We start from the raw sequence: 17541 nt of genomic DNA on the forward strand, positions 1-17541 counted from the left end.
AATAAATAAATAAAGATAAAAAATTTAGTAAAAAAATATTTGAAAAAAAGAAACAGGGCCAGGTGGTGGTGCACCTGGTTGAGCACACGTTAGAGTGCTCAAGCATCTGGGTTCAAATGCCCCAGCCCCACCTGCAGGTGTGTGGGGGCACTTCATAAGCAGTGAAGCTGTATGGCAGATGTCTTTCTTTCTCCTTCTCCCCTTCCTCTAATTTCTTTCTCTATCCAGTAATTAAATAAGATTATATATATAAACTTCATGAGAAACCCATAAGAAACAAATAGAAAAGTTTTATTTAAAAAGTTGGTCCAGGGAGCCGGGCAGTAGCGCAGCGGGTTAAGCGCAGGTGGCGTGAAGTGCAAGGACCGGAGTAAGGATCCCGGTTTGAGCCCCTGGCTCCCCACCTGCAGAGGAGTCGCTTCACAGGTGGTGAAGCAGGTCTTCAGGTGTCTGTCTTTCTCTCCCCCTCTCTGTCTTCCCCTCCTCTCTCATTTCTCTCTGTCCTGTCCAACAACAATGACATCAATAACAACAACAATAACTATAACAACAATAAAAAACAAGGGCAACAAAAGGGGGAATATATATATATATATATATATATATATATATATATATTGCCATGAGTAAGAACCAGGGTTCGAAGCCCTTGCCCCCACTTACAGGTGGGGAGCTTCATGAGTGGTGAAGCCAGACTGCAGGTGTGTGTCTCTCTCTCTCTCTCTCTCTGTGTCCCTCTCTACCTCCCCCTCCCCTCTTGGCATCTCTGTCTCTATGCAGTTAATAATAACTAAATAAAATATTTTCACAAATGCAGCTTGACATGGATCCAGAGACACACAGACACCATGGTAGGTACGGTCATTTCTCTGGGAAAGGAATTGTAGTTTGCAGGCTGCTGGCAGCAGCAACCCCTGTAGGTCACAGTGCGGGACAGAGGACACAGCACAGGCAGGGGTGGCTGGAGGGGCACATGTGTGGGCACTGGGTATGTCTCTGTGACTCCAGAAATGCTTTGCAGTGTTTGCCTAGGATTTCACGCAGACGGAGTCCTGGGACAGAGTCTGGAGACCGCACGGCACACACACAGAGACACTTCCCTGACACACCACTCTCATCGCAACAAGTGTGAATTTTATTTTAGTTTTTTTTTTATTGCCTCCAGGGTTATTATTTCTGAGGCTCGGTGTCAGCACTTAGAGTCCACCACTTCTGGAGGCCATTTCTCCTGTTTGTCTCCCCCCCCCCCATTTTATTTGACAAGACAGAGAGACATTGAGAGGGGAGAGGGAGAAAGAGATGGAGGGAGGCAGAGAACCTCCAGAGGCACCTGCAGAGGCACCTGCAGACCTGCTTCCCCCCTGCAAGTGGGGAGCTGGGGGTCTTGAACCTGGGTCCTTGTGCATGATAACGTGTGTGCTTAACCAAGTGCACCCTCTCAAGTTTGTATTTTTTTAAACTTGTTATTTACTATTATTTTTTGCAGCTTTTTTTTTTTTTTTGCCTCCAGGATTATTGCTGGGACTCGGTGCCTGCACTACTCCTGGAGGCCATTTTTTCCCTTTTGTTGCCCTTGTTGTTTATTGTTGTTGTTGTCGTTGTTGGATAGGACAGAGACAAATGGAGAGAGGAGGGGAAAACAGAGAGGAGGAGGGAGAAAGATAGACACCTGCAGACCTGCTTCACCGCTTGTGAAGCGACTCCCCTGCAGGTGGGGAGCTGGGGGGACCGGGATTCTTACTCTGGTCCTTGTGCTTTGCGCCACCTGCGCTTAACCCGCTGTGTTACCACCCAACTCCCTATTTATTATTATTATTTTTAAAAAATTTTATTATTTATTTTGCCTTTTGTTGCCCTTGTCTTATTGTTGTTGTTGTTGATGTCATTGTTGGATAGGACAGAGAGAAATGGAGAGAGGAGGGGAAGACAGAGTAGGAGGAGGAAGAAAGACAGACACCTGCAGACCTGCTTCACCACCTGTCAAGTGACTGCCCTGCAGGTGGGGAGCCAGGGGCTCAAGCTGAGATCCTTATACTGGTCCTTGCACTTCGTGCCACGTGAGCTTAACACGCTGCGCTACCGCCTGACCCCCTTTTATTATTATTATTTTTAATGAGAGAGATACAGAAAGGCCAGAGCTCTGCTCAGCTCTGGCTGCTGGTGGTGCTGGGGATTGAACCTGGGACCTCAGAGCCTCAGGCTTGAGAGGCTTTGCAGAACCATACTGCTGTCTCCCTAGATGACAGAACAGTGTCTTGCTCTCTTTCTTTTTCTCTTTGACTCTCTTATACAAATAAAGTGAAAAAACTGGTTTAGGAAGGCATCTCAGTGCTAGAACGCACGTATGCGACCCCGAGTTTGAGCTCCTGGCACTGCGGGGGTGGAGGGAATAAACCTTAAAAGCACCTGGGCACAGTTCTCCACTAGCTGCCCCGCGCTGTTTGGGATCAATCTGAGCTTCTATCAGGCGTTGAGTGATTTTCACACACAGGTGAGCTTGGAGAATTCCTGCAAGCTTCCTCCTCATCTCCGGTGCCTGTCCTTCCAATCCATCTAGCCTCTTGGATTCCATCCGGTACATGAATCAGATCATGTCGCCCTGCAGATTAGAAATGCCTGATGGATGGCTCCCCGCCTCGTGGAGAAGAAAATCCAGATTCTCCTTGGGTTTCAATCAAATTGTCCACTTTCGTTTTCCATCACTCGCTGTGCTAGTTACTGACCTAACAGATCGCTCCCTCCACATGACTGCTCACAGAGACAGTCACCCCGCTCAGCTGGCAAGGCAGCTTCAGGACAGGAATTGGGGGCCCGTCTCAGGAAGCAGCTCTGCCCCTATCCCTGCATCCCCCCCCCCACCACTGCCCGGTGTCTAGTCTGGGGGTTATAAGCAGGTGCCGGCCGGCCGCAGGTGCAATGGCTGTGCTCAGCCAGGTGCCTCCCTCTGTTCCTACTCTCTGATCTCCCCAGGGCTACTTGGACTTCCTTCACAGCATGGTGGCCTGAGGGAGGGTAGGCAGCTGACATGGTGGCTCAGGGCTCCCAGGGTGGTGTCCCCAGAGTCCCAGGCAAAAGCTATATCCAAGACACCACGATGCCACCATCTTGAGTTCGGCCCAGACTCTCACGGAGGAAACATGCCCCCGCCTTTTTCTCTGTGAGAGACCAGTGTCCCATCATCAGAAGAGCTTCCAGAACGGGGAAAGCAGGTCCTGCTTGTCTTGGAGGGGTGGGGTCTGACTCACTGCTCAGTGCAGACACCATATGCCACTCTCTGATTATTATTATTATTATTTTTTGCCACCAGGCTCAGTGCCAGTACTACAAATCCACTGCTCCAGGTGGCCAATTTTCCCTTCCTCTTTACTCTCTCTCTCTCTCTCTCTCTTTCTCTCACTCTCTCTCTTAGTTGACAAGACAGAAAAATGAAGAGGTGAGATGAGATAGAGAGGGAGAGAGAGACAGGGGCCAGGGGGTGGCGCACCTGGTAGAACACACATGTTACTATGCACAAGGACTCAGGTTCAAGGCCCCAGTTCCCATCTGCAAAATGAAAGCTTTGCAAATGGTGAAGCAGTGCTGCAGGTGTCTCTCTGTATTGTTCCCTCTCTGTCTCTCCCTCTCTCCCCTTGATTACTGGCTCTCTCTATCCAATAAATAAATAAATATAATTTTTTAAAAAAATTAAAAGAGAGAGAGAGAGAGTGAGAGACACCTGCAGGCCTGCTTGACCGGTCATGAAGTGTCCTGTCCTGCAGGTGGGGAGTGGGAGCTTCTGGGTCAGGACAGAGAGTAGCTCCCAAAGTAGAAGAAGGTATATAAATACAATTAAGTGTTCACTCCGTCAGTCTGACCAAGGGCCCATATATATTCCCATTTAGCCCACTTTCAGCCCACCTACATGTTAGCTATCAAACTCAAACAAAAATTACTAAAGTCATGGGCCCCTTCAAACATGCCTAAGATAGACTTTCTAGCTTCTCTCCACCCTGAGATCCTTATTCTCATCTTCTCTGTTCTCATTTTGGGATTCCTGCTTATTCTTTAATTTTATTGGTTTGTCCTGCTTTATATCTTACTGCCTTTCAGACACCAAGTTGCAGACGCCACCATAACGCCATCCTGACCTCCTCCCTGGGCAGACGCCCTCCCCCATTGTGTCCTGGAGCCTCCCCTCCCCAGAGCCCTGCCCCACTAGGGAAAGACAGACAGACACAGGCTGGGGGTGTGGGTCCACCTGCCAACACCCATGTCCAGCGGAGAAGCAATGACAGAAGCCAGAACTCCCACCTTCTGCTCCCCATAAAGAATTTTGGCCCATATTCCCAGAGGAGGAGAAATGTTAGGGCAAGGTGACCAGAGGGCTCTGAATTTCAATTCCACCAGGACCCAGAAAGATAAGAGGAAGGGGGGCCACTCAGAAATAGTACGCGTGATTTAGAAAGGTAGAGAAGGCAGGGCCATGGAATAAAGTGGGCAAATACATACAAATATTGGTAGTTATAGAAAGAATAACCAGCCCCTATCTGTCACCTTAGGAGAACTACCGCAGTTTCCAGTGGAGGGAATGGGGATACAGAACTCTGGTGGTGGGGCTCGTGTGGAATTATACTCCTGTTATCTTCTAATTCTGTAAATCATTAATTAAAAAATTCTCTTTGACATCAAGGCTTCCTGAAAGCAACTACCTCTGTCAGCACACAAAGCAAACAGCAGCAGCCAAATCTCTGTAGCTGACGGTGAGTGGGGCTAAGCCGTGGGGGTGTGGGGGACGTGGGGGTTCACACGCCTCACAGTTTTACCTCGTGACTGGAGCTACCTTAGTAAGGACAGATGAACAGGTCCAGGCCTCTGTCTGCGCTGTAATGAATCGCCCACTGTAACATTTTCAAGGTTGTTGAGGGGACATTTATCTCAGGAAAAAGAAAAATGGGGGGGGGTGGATCTTGGCAGGTGTGTGTGTCTGTGTGTGTGTGTGTTAGCTCAAGTTAGATCCAAACCAGCTCCACAAGCAATAGCAAAAAAAAAAAAGTGCTGATGGAATCTCTGAAAATCTTGTCCTTAATGATGCCGGTGTATAAGGTGGGCCAACTAGATTCAGTTTCCGGCAGCTGATGATTGTCCGTCTTGAGTTGACTTTTCAGTTCATTGAGGAGAAAAGAAACCTGGGAGAGAGAGAGCGCAGTAGCCCATACCTCCCCCTCGCTCCAGTCTCTCCCATCTTTATCTCCTAAGAATTGGTAGCTCACTGGTGTGGATGAGCTTTGAGGTATAGGAGCCTGAAAAAAAAAAAGAGAATTTTGGTACTTCTTTTTTCACTTTAGTTACAAACAGCCAGCATCCACTCCCCCCCCCCTTTTTTTTTTGTTTATGCCATTTATGAACAATTTAGAGCCATTTCTGGAAACATAGAAGGGCCTCGAGATTGTAGTGGGGTATGAAAGTGTCTAAGTCAGAACATCCAATTTTTTTTCTATGCAAGACTCTGTTTCACACTCATCATCTGTAGCCTCAGGGGACTCTGGAGACTGAAGTTAAGCTCTTCCACTTCCCACGCTTCCAGGCTTCTCCTTTCTGATTTCTCTCTCTCTCTCTCTCTCTCTCTTTTTTTTTTTTTGCCTCCAGGGTTATTGCTGGGGCTCAGTGCCTGCTCCATGAATCCACTGCTCCTGGAGACCACTTTTTTGCCCTTGTTGTTGTAGCTTTGCTGTAGTCATTATTGTTGTTGTTGATGTCGTTCGTTGTTGGATAGGACAGAGAGAAATGGAGAGAGGAGGGGAAGACAGAGAGGGGGAGAGAAAGACAGACACCTGCAGACCTGCTTCACCGCCTGGGAAGCGACTCCCCTGCAGGTGGGGAGCCGGGGGCTCGAACCGGGATCCTTATGCCGGTCCTTGCGCTTTGCTTTTTTTTTTTTTTTTTCATGTGCTCAGACAGGTGCTTGTGGTGAGAGCACAGTCTGTTGATCTCAAGTAGAGGCTGTGCCTTTTCATTTGAGAGGAGGGACAGCAGAGATAGCTGCAGCTGAGGGGCAGAAGGGTGTGTGTATGGGGGGGCTGGTGGAAGTCACTTCTGCTCAGAAGCATTTTGCATCTGGATCCAGTGACTCTGGAAAACAAAGAAATCAACAACCACCAAAAACAAAAAAAAAAAAAGCAAAACAAACAAACAAAAAAAACCGCTTCAGTGCTGGACAGTCACAGACATTAGTCTCATTCATTCTGAGATTTCTCTCTGAACCTTCCACCCTCTCCCTCACCCCTCTCTGGGGCCTGGGATATACCACTCAGTCCCTCTGATTCAGTTTCTTGCTCTCCCCACCTCCTGCCCTCCTCCCGCAAGTCCAGACTTGGCTTTTTTTTTTTTTTTTTTTTTTTTTGTAGAAGTGACTTGCTACTCATTCAGAAGAGAAGGCTGCACCACATGGCTAGTCTCCATGGCAACCGCCTCCAGGTCAGGCTGCCTGTGTAAAGGTGGAGAATCAGGATGCTTTTCCAGCCACCCTTTGTGTTTGCAAAACTTTGTGAAGGTGCTGGGAGGGGGGCGGCTTTACAGAGAAGGAGCCTCATGGCGCCTGGGAAAGTTGATTTCCTTCCGCATGCGTGATGTGCACACTCAGGAAGTTTCCTGCAGTTAGGCGTTTTCTCTTCACTTGATCAGTATGATTATTATTACTTTTTTGCCTCCAGGGTTATGGCTAGGTCTTGGTGCCCGCAGTATGAATCCATTGCTCCTGGTGGCCATCTTTTCCCCACTGTCGTCGTTGTTGGCTAGGACAGAGAGACATGGAGAGAGGAGAGAGGAGGGGAAGACAGAGAGGGGGACAGAAAGACAGACACCTGCAGACCTGCTTCACCGCCTGGGAAGTGACTCCCCTACTTCTGCTCTCTTTTCTTCTTTTTTCTCTTTCTATTTCTTATTGGATAGCACAGAGAGAAATTGAGAGGGGAAGGGAAGACAGAGAGGGGGAGAGACACCTGCAGACCTGCCTTGATCACTTGTGAAGTGACAACCCCCCCCCCCCCGCAGGTGGGGAGCCGGGGGCTCAAACCAGGATCCTTGCATGGGTCCTTGTGCTGTGTACTATGTGCACTCAACCTGGTGAGCTACCACCCAACTCCCAGTATGATTATTTTAATAGAAATTTGTCACAGTAGAGATTTAATGATCTCGGTGCTAGGTGGTGATGCACCCAGTTGAGTGCACAAGGACTATCCAATGAATAAAGATAATGATAATAAGAAGAGTTACTACTCAGAAAAGGTGCTGGTACTTTGCTTCTTTATAAATGTCTTAGCCATCTAAGTATCTCTGCTGGCTAAGATTCTGTTCTGTCCTCTCCCCATTTTTTCAGTGGAGTTACTTGGTGTTGTTGTTGTTGTTGTTGCTGATATCCATGAGTTCTTCCTCGATTTTGGTTATTAGCCTTCTTTTTTCTTTTTTTCTTTTTTGCCTCCAAGGTTATCACTGGGGTGCGGTGCCTGCACTATGAATCCACTGCTTCTGGAGGCCATTTTTCCCATTTTGTTGCCCTTGTTGTTATTTTTATTGTTGCCATTGCTGCTGTTGTTGGATAGGACAGAGAGAAATGGAGAGAGGAGGGGAAGACTGAAAGAGGGAGAGAAAGACAGACACCTGCAGACCTGCTTCACCACCTGTGAAGCGACTCCCCTGCAGGTGGGGAGCCGGAGGCTCGAACCGGGATCCTTAAGCCGGTCCTTGTGCTTGGCATCATGTGCACTTAACCTGCTGCGCTACTGCCCAGCCTCCACCTTATTTTTTCCACCAGGCTGAGGTTTGGTGCCCTGCTCCCAGTGGCTTTTAAAATATTTTTCCTTTTGTTTCTACTTGGTAGGGCAGTGAGGAATTGAGATGGTGGGTGGGGGGAGGCAGGGAAAGAAAGACAGACACCTGTAGCCCTGCTTCACCACTCATGAAACTTCCTCCCTGTAGGTGGGGAGCAGGGGCTTGAACCCAGGGGGTCCTTGCTCATGGTCACCTGTGTCGTCAACGGTGCGGCATGTAAAGCTTTTCTACCATCATCAGTTTTGTCTTGGTGATGTCCCCTTTAACGCACAGCAGCATTTTCAATATGATGATTCCCACCGGCCTATTCTGCTTCTGCTTTCCTTGCTTCAGGACTTGAGTCTTCAGAGATGTGTGTGTTTGATGGCGTCTGGTCTAATATCGGAGTCCTTGCTCCGTGTGGAATGGGGTGGGTGTGGGGTGACATTTTCTCCTTTGTCACATCTTGGCTGGAACCTGACGGAATCACACGAGGTGAGGTAAGCTAAGAGGAGAAGGGTCAATGCCCAATGTCCTCACTCATATGTGGAACTTAAGAAACAGCAACAGCAGTGTTGAAAAGGAAGTCACAAGGTGCAATATACCGTACTGAGTGGGGGTAGGTGGCATCACGGTTCTGCAAACAGACTCTCATGCCTGAGGCTCCAAAGTGGCAGGTTGAATCCCCTGCACCGCAGTAAGCCAGAGCTGAGCAGTGCTCTGGTAAAAAAAAAAAAAAAAAAAAGAGAGAGAGAGAGAGAGAAAGGAAGAAAGAAAAGAAAAGAAAAAAGTAATATATTGTACTCATGTGACAACAACTGTCCCATAAATCATGACTTCTCCAGTAAAGAGATTTGTTCTCATTTTTCTTTACCAGAGCAATCCTCAGCTCCAGTTTATGGTGGTGAAGGGGATTGAATCTGAGACTTGGGAGCCTCAGGCATAAGAGTCTGCTTGCATAACCATTATGCTATCTACCCCCCCCCCCAGCAAAGAGATTTGAAAGAGAAAAAAAAAATTCTAAACAGAAGTATTCACTCAGCCACGTCCCAGACCATGTGAACAGAAGATTGCAGAGTCTAAACATCATACCTGCTTCTTATCCTGGATTGTAAAAAATCAAAATGAGTGGGACATGGGGGTGGGGGTGGGCAGTACGGAAGAGGAGCGGCCACTGGTTGTTGATGGCGGCTTGTGCGGAGCTCAGAGCAATCCCGTGAGGCAGAGCTCCACACTCCTGCCTGGCAGGGACAGCACCGAGGCAGGAAATGCCACAGCTTCTCAGAGATCCCAGATCCGCTGCTCAACACAGAACCGGGATTCCAGGTCCAGCCTCTGTGGAGAGCAGTCTGGAGAACTCTCAGAAGGCTAGAAGTAGACCTGCCCTATGATCCTGCAATTCCTCTCCTGGGGATAGATCCTAAGGAACCCAACACACCCATCCAAAAAGATCTGTGTGCACCTGTGTTCTTAGCAGCACAATGTGTAATAGCCAAAACCTGGAAGCAACCCAGGTGTCCAACAACAGATGAGTGGCTGAGCAAGTGGTGGTCTGTATACACAATGGAATACTACTCATCTGTTAAAAATGGTGAATTTGGGAGTCGAGTGGTAGCGCAGCAGGTTAAGCGCACATAGCGTAAAGCGCTAGGACCAACTTAAGGATCCCTGTTGGAGTCCCTGGCTCCCCACCTGCAGGGGAGTCAATTTTCAAGCAGTGAAGCAGGCCTGCAGGTGTCTGTCTTTCTCTCCCCCTCTCTGTCTTCCCCTCCTCTCTCCATTTCTCTCTGTCCTATCCAACAACAACGACATCAATAACAACAACAACAATAAAGCAAAAAGGGCAACAAAAGGAAAAATAAATATTATCAGATAATACCTTTGGTCCACCTGCATGTTAGCTGTCAGACTCAGGCAAAAATTAGTAAAGTCATGGGCCCTTGGAATATACCTGAAATAGACTTCCTAACTTTTCCCCAAACGAAGAACCCAAAATCTCATCTGCCATATTATTGCCTTTAGGTTCCTGACTATTAAACAATTTGTTCTGCTTTTTATCAAGTAGCAGTTGCTGCCATGACACCAACATGACTTCCCTGGACAGACAACCACACCCACGTATCCTAGAACCCCACCTATACAGAGCCCTGACCCACGAGGGAAAGAGAGAAATAGGCTGGAAGTACGGATCGATCGGCTAATGCCCATGTCCAGTGAAGAAGCCATTACAAAATCCAGACCTTCCACCTTCTGCTCCCCATAAAGAATTTTGGTCCAGACTCCCAGCGGATAAAGAATAGAAAAGCTTCCAATGGAAGAGATGAGATAGGGAACTCTGGTGATGGGAAGTGTATGGAATTGTACCACTCTTATCCAACGGACTTGTCGGTCATAATTAAGCCAATTTAAAAAAAAAAAAAGAAAGAAAGAGAAAAAGAAACAGGCTGGGGGTATGGACCCACCTGCCAACACCCACGTTCAGCAGAGAAGCAATTGCAGAAGCCAGAACTCCCACCTTCTGCTCCCCATAAAGAATTTGGGTCCAGACTCCCAGAGGGATAAAGAATAGGGAAGCTTCCAATGGAGGGGATGAGGCAGGGAACTCTGGTGATGGGAAGTGTATGGAATTGTACCACTCGTATCCAATGGACTTGTCGTTCATAATTAAATCAATTTTAAAAAAAGAAAGAAAGATAGAAACAGGCTGGGGGTGTGGATCCACCTGCTAACACCCATGTCCAGTGGAGAAGCAATGACAGAAGCCAGAACTCCCACATTCTGCTCCCCATAAAGAATTTGGGTCCAGATTCCCAGAGGGGTAAAGAATAGGGAAGCTTCCAATAGAGGGGATGGGACAGGGAACTCTGGTGATGGGAATTGTGTGGGATTGTACCCCTGTTATCCAATGGATTTGCTATTCATAATTAAATCAATTTTGAAAAAGTAAGAAAGAAAGAAACAGGCTGGGGGTGTGGATCCACCTGCCAACACCCATGTCCAGTGGAGAAGCAATGACAGAAGCCAGAACTCCCACCTTCTGCTCCCCATAAAGAATTTGGGTCCAGACTCCCAGGAGGGTGAAGGGCAGGTGAACATGACCAGAGGGCTCTGTAGCCCCATCCAACCAGGACCCTAAGTGTTTGTCACCGGGAATCTTGTTTTTATACCATCACAGAAAGGGAAGCGAATCTGGAAATCACCAGAGTGAGCCAGGCTCTGTTTCTCTTATCTGGGCATTCAAACGTGGGTTGAAGCATGCACTCTACCCGGTGAGCCATCTCCTGGTTTGCCATTTGAGTTTGTTACAGGCAATACATTCTGTGTTTGTAAGGAAAAATAAAGACACCCTCACTCCCAATAGAAAAATGAAATCAGGGAGTCGGGCGGTAGCGCAGTGGGTTAAGCGCACATGGTGCAAAGCGCAAGGACCGGTGTAAGGATCCCGGTTCGAGCCCCCGGCTCCCCACCTGCAGGGGAGTCGCTTCCCAGGCGGTGAAGCAGGTCTGCAGGTGTCTGTCTCTCTCTCCTCCTCTCTGTCTTCCCCTCCTCTCTCCATTTCTCTCTGTCCTATCCCACAACGCCGACATCAAGAACAACAATAATAATACTACAACAATAAAAAAGGAAATAAATAAATATTTTTAAAAAGATATTATGATATCTGTGTACAAAAAAATTCTATGGGATTTTGATGTGGGACAATAAGCTGAAAATTAATATCTACTATCTAGTTGATAGACTAATTTCCATAGTTTAAAAGAAACAAGTACATGTCAAGATCAAAGAACTAAATAGAGTCAGAAAAAGAGGGGTCGGCTGGTGGCGCACCTGGTTGAGGACACATGTTACAGTGCGCAAGGACCTGGGTTCGAGCCCCTGTCCCCACCTGCAGGGGAAAGCCTTGTGAGCGGCGAAGCAGGGCTGCAGGTGTCGCTCTGTCTCTCCCTCTCTATCTCCCCCCTTCCTCTTGATTTCTGGCTGAATTTATCCAATAAATAAATAAAGATAATAAAATCATTTCTAAAAAGTATTTTAAAAAAAGAGAGAAAAGAACTAAATATCACAAAACAGAACCCACCGAAACAAAACAAGGGCCACTCCCCAACAGACAGTCTTGGGTGACTGCCAAGAGAAATGTGATTTCAAATATTAAGCAGTATTTCCTGGAAAGGGTCAAAGCAATGGACACAAGAGACCACTCAGGGGTGTGACTCAGGACACCTTTAGAGAAAGTCACTCGGAAGTGTCTATTTAAAGCAAAATCAGGGGGCCGGGTGGTGGCGCACCTGGCTGAGCGCACATGTTACAATGCGCAAGGACCCAGGTTTGAGTCCCCGGTCCCCACCTGCAGGGGGAAAGCTTTGCGAGTGGTGAAGCAGGGCTGCAGGTGTTTCTCTGTCTCTCTCCCTCTCTGTCTCCCTGTCCCCTCTAGATTTCTGGCTGTCTCTATCCAATAAATAAATAAAGATAATAAGAAAAAAAAATTTAATTAAAAGTAAAGTAAAATCAGGGGCTGGGAGGGATGCATTGGATCGACCTTCCCGTGGTGCATCCCGTGAGTACCCATTCATTGGGGAAACTGAGGATCCTTCCTAGCCGACTGAATCCACATGGATCCCAGTCACTTTCAAAGCCAGCAACAAGCAGCTCCTGACAGCTTTCAACCTGACCTGTTGACTGGCTACGGAAGAAGGGCAAATGCTAGAAGGAGGAGGAGGAGGAGGAGGAGGAGGAGGAGGAGGAGGAGGAGGAGGAGGAGGAGGAGGAGGAGGAGGAGGAGAAGAAGAAGAAGAAGAAGAAGAAGAAGAAGAAGAAGAAGAAGAAGAAGAAGAAGAAGAAGAAGAAGAAAGGGCTGGGAGATAGCTCAACCCAGAGGACACACACTTTGCCAAGTATGAGTTCAAGTCCCAGAGCCACTAGGAATGTCAACATGGCAGCCATAAAAACTTCACCAGCAGTGGACTGGGACTATGGTGTCTCTCCCCCCCTCCCCTCTTTCTCCTGCTCTCTCTCTCTCTCCTGTTCTCTCTCTCCTGCTCTCTCTCTCTCTCCTGCTCTCTCTCTCTCTCTCTCTCTCTCTCTCTCTCTCTCTCTCTCTTCTCCTGCTCTCTCCCTCTCCTTCTCTCTCAGCTCTGGTTTATAATGGTGTGGGGAATGGAACCTGAGACTCTTGGAGCCTCAGGTATGAGAAACTCTTTGCAGAACCATCATGCTAAAGGGCCAGGAGGTGGTGCACCTGGTTCAATGTACACATTCCAGGGCACAAGGACCCGGGTTCAAGCCCCTGGTCTCCACCTTCAGGGGGAACGCTTATGAGTGGTGGCAGGGCTGCAGGTGTGTCTCTGCCTCTCTCCCTATCTCCCCTTCCCCCTCAATTTCTCGGTCTCTATCCAATAGTAAGTAAATAATTTTTTCTCTTTTTTAATATATATATTTTTCCTTTTGTTGCCCTTGTTGTTTTATCATTGTTGTGGTTATTATTATTGTTGTTGTTGCTGTCATTGGATAGGACAGAGAGAAATGAAGAGAGGAGGAAAATGAAGGGAGGAGGGGAAGACTGAGAAGGGGAGAGAAAGACAGACACCTGCAGACCTGCTTCACCACCTGTGAAGCGACTCCCCTGCAGGTGGGGAGCCGGGGGATCGAACCGGGCTCCTTGACCAGTCCTTGCGCTTTGCACCACGTGCGCTTAACCCCCTGCGCTACCGCCAACTCCCCTCCCGCCCTCTTCTTTCCACATTCTGTCGGCATGATCACTTCCAGTTTAAAAAGTCAACACAACACAGAAGCTGCCTCTAGTGCATTAGGGGCTGGGCTCCAACATGAGCCACACAGGACAAAGTAGGCACCCTCAAACCACCAGCATGTCACAGTGCTGGGGGTTAAAAATGGGTAGTCACCCCATAGCTACAACTTTACCAGAACTGCTGTAGCTTCCGATGGAGGAAGATCCTCCATTGGGGATTCAGAACTCTGGTGGTAGGAATGGTGTGGAATTGTATCTGTGTTCTCTTATAATTTTGTAAATCCATATTAAATAACTAGTGAAAATTTTTTTAAAAATTAAAAAATGTGTAAGTCTTTGCCCAGGAATGAGACATATCAAACTTTTAAAGATAATGGATATTATTTCAAATGCCTAACATTCCTAAAATACACATATAAGAAAAATACACACTGAAAAGATTTAATAACCAAGGTAGTGGTATTTAAAAGCCACTTTAAAAAAATGTGTACCTATTTTTAAATAGAAAAAGTTTAGAGCTGGGGAGATGGCATAGTGGTTATGCAAAAAGTCTTTCATATCCTGAGGTACCAGAGTTTCCAGGTTCAATTCCCAGCACCACTAAAAGCCAGATCTAAGCAGTGCTTTGACAACTTTTTTTCTAGATAAACTGAAAGGTTTGTCTTTGTTAAGTTGTATAATTTTTATTCTATTTTTCTGTGTTATTTGAATTTCCTAGAATGATATGATTATATATATATATATTCCAAGGGGTAGCATGCCTGGTAGAACACCCCTACCATAGAATGTGCAAGGACTAGGTTCAGGCCCCTGGCCCCCACCTGTAGAGAGACAGCTTCATGAGCAGGGAAGCAATGCTGCAGGTGTTTCTCTTCCTTGCCATCTCTGTCTCCCCCTTTTCTATTGATTGCTTTCTCCATCCAGTAAATAAATAAAAATATTTTAAAAATAAATTTGAACTTATAAGATATAGGATGCAAAATAAAAGAATTTGGCAAATGCTAAAATAAAACTGCTTTATTTAGTTCTTGATTTCTGTTGTGAGAGGACCATAATAGCACCGCAGCACACGGGGTGCCAGGGATCAGAGCCCAGACATGCAAGTGCTCTTTCCTTTCGCCAGTCCTTGCTCTTTGTGCCACGTGTGCTTAAGAAAATCTTTCCTGGGAGTCGGGCGGTAGCGTAGCAGGTTATGTGCGAGCGGTGCAAAGCACAAGGACCGGCGTAAGGATCCCGGTTTGAGCCCCGGCTCCCCACCTGCAGGGGAGTCGCTTCACAGGCGGTGAAGCAGGTCTGCAGGTGTCTCTGTCTTTCTCTCCCCCCTCTCTGTCTTCCCCTCCTCTCTCCATTTCTCTCGGTCCTATCCAACAACAACAACATCAATAACAACAATAAAACAAGGGCAACAAAAGGGAATAAATAAATATTTAAATTTTTTTAAATGTTCATTTTGTCATTATTGTTTAAAAAACTTATTCCTAAGACCTGTGAGGACTCTGATGTTTCTCTTTGGAAGATGGGAGGGTGATGGGTGTGGAACTATATCTTGTCATCTTACAAAGTTGTAACCTACTATCAATCACACATTTAAAAAAAAAATGAAAAGAGGGGGTTCAACACCCCACTCTCTCAACTTGAAGGATCATCCAGGCAGAAAATCAGTAAAGACATGAGTGAGCTAAATGAGGAGATAGATAAACTAGAACTATTGGACATTTTCAGAGTAAAAATAGTGATTTCACCATTTTCAGCCAATCTTGGATAGAGCTGGAAGGGATCAAGCTGAGTGAAATAAGTCAGAAACAGAAGGATGAATATGGGCTGGTCTCACTCTCAGGCAGAAGTTGAAAAACAAGATCAGAAGAGAAAACACAAGTAGAACCTGAACTGGAATTGGCGTCCTGCACCAAAGTCAAAGACTCTGGGGGTGTGGTGGGGGGGAGAATACAGGTCCAAAAAGGATGACAGAGGACCTAGTGGGGGTTGTATTGTTATGTGGAAAACTGGGAAATGTTATGCATGTACAAACAATTGTGTTTACTGTCAAATGTAGAACATTAATTCCCCAATAAAGAAATAATAATAATAATAATAATAATAATAATAAAAAGACTCTGGAGGTGGGGGGTAGGGGAAAGTTAAGGTCCTGGAACAGGAAGGCGACGGACCTAGTGGGGGTTGTATTGTTGTGTGGAAAACTGAGAAACGTTACACATGTACAAACTACTGTATTTACTGCCAGCTGTAAAACATTAATTAAGATACAAAGCAGAACAAATTGTTTACTAATCAGGAGCCAAAAGAGCAGATGAGATTTGGTGTCTCCCTGTTGGAAGAAGCTAGGAAATCTATTTTAGGTGTATTCCAAAGGGCCCAGGACTTTACTAGTTTTTGCCTGAGCCTGACAGCTAATATACAGGCAGAGCAAGAGTATTGTCTGGGGAGATGGTGTCAGAATTGAGACTAGAACTAGAAAGCTGAATCAGGGCAGAGTAGCTCCCAAATATGGGGAAAGTATATAAATACCCTTAACTGTAAACCCCACTGATCTGACCTAGGGCCCAAGTCGATTCATATTTACAAAGGCTGTATTTTTAAACTTCATTTTAAAAATCAAACCCGGCGAGTTTTTTGTCTATCTATTTTGGGTTTTGTTGTGTACAAACTAATAAGATGATTGTAAAATCTATATGGAAATGCAAATAGACCTAAAAGGAAAAAAATCATGTGGTTTGGAGACAAAGGACAAAATTAGAGACCGGTGTCATTTGACTAACATTGATGGTAAACTCAAGAGTGAGTGACAGGAATAACTTACTGATGGTAAGATGAACAAAACCCCTAAAATGGGCAGGCACCTTACAAAGGAAACATACCAATAGACAGTGAGCATACGAAAAGCTGATTAATGTCATTAGCCACCAGGAAGATTCAAAATAACACCCCTGAGAGATTACCCTGATTTCAGTCAGCAAAAGGGATACGATTTCTTTGATTTTTAAATATATATATATATATATATATTTATTATTGGATAGAGACAGAGAAATTGAGAGAGGGGGAGATAGAGAAGGACAGAGACAGAGAGACATTGGCAGCCCTACTTTCCCATTCATGAAGCTTGAACCTCGGTCCCTGTGCACTGTAACGTGTGCACTTAACTAGCTGCACCATCACCTGGCGCTAGGGCCAAGATCTCTAAAGGTTGGCAAGTTGAAGTGTTATCGAGAAGGTGAATAATGAAATTTCTCATTTCTTGTTAGAGGGAATGTAAAATGGTCCAACACTTTGGCAAGGCGTTGTGACGATTTTTATACAGTCTGTAAAAGGTACACGTTGTAGCAGCAAAAGGGGAACTAATTAGCTCTCATGGCTTCACATCCCATCCAGTCTGGAGAGTCTAGGAATAACAAGCTTGCTGTGAACAACTACAGAGATTTTTCAAAGTATCAGAATCAGTAAAATGTCTAGGAGTAACAAGCTTACTATGACCAACTACAAAGATTTTTCAGAAGTATCAGAATCAGTAAAATGTCTTAAAGAGGAACATGGAGCAGCCAGGCGGTGATGCACCTGGTTAAACGCTCACATTACAGGGCACAAGGACCCGGGTTCCAGCCCCTGGTCCCCACCTGCAGGGGGAAAGCTTCACAAGTGGTGAGGCAGGGCTGCTGGTGTCTCTCTGTCTCTCTCCCTCTCTATCTCCTCCTCCCCTCTCAATTTCTCTCTGTCTCTATACAATAATAAATAAACAGTGACTTAAAAAACAGGTTGTGACGGGGGCCAGGCGGTAGTGTAGCAGGTTAAATGCACATGGCGCAAAGTGCTAGGACCGGCGCAAGGATCCCGCTTCGAGCCCCCAGCACCCCACCTGCAGGGGAGTCGCTTCAGAGGCGGTGAAGCAGGTGTCAGGTGTCTGTCTTTCTTTCCCCCTCTGTCTATCCCTCCTCTCTCATTTCTCTCTGTCCTGTCGGACAACAACAACAATAATAACAACATGGGCAACAAAA

This window comes from Erinaceus europaeus, chromosome 2 (assembly GCF_950295315.1).
Source record: "Erinaceus europaeus chromosome 2, mEriEur2.1, whole genome shotgun sequence".
Lineage (NCBI taxonomy): Eukaryota > Metazoa > Chordata > Mammalia > Eulipotyphla > Erinaceidae > Erinaceus > Erinaceus europaeus.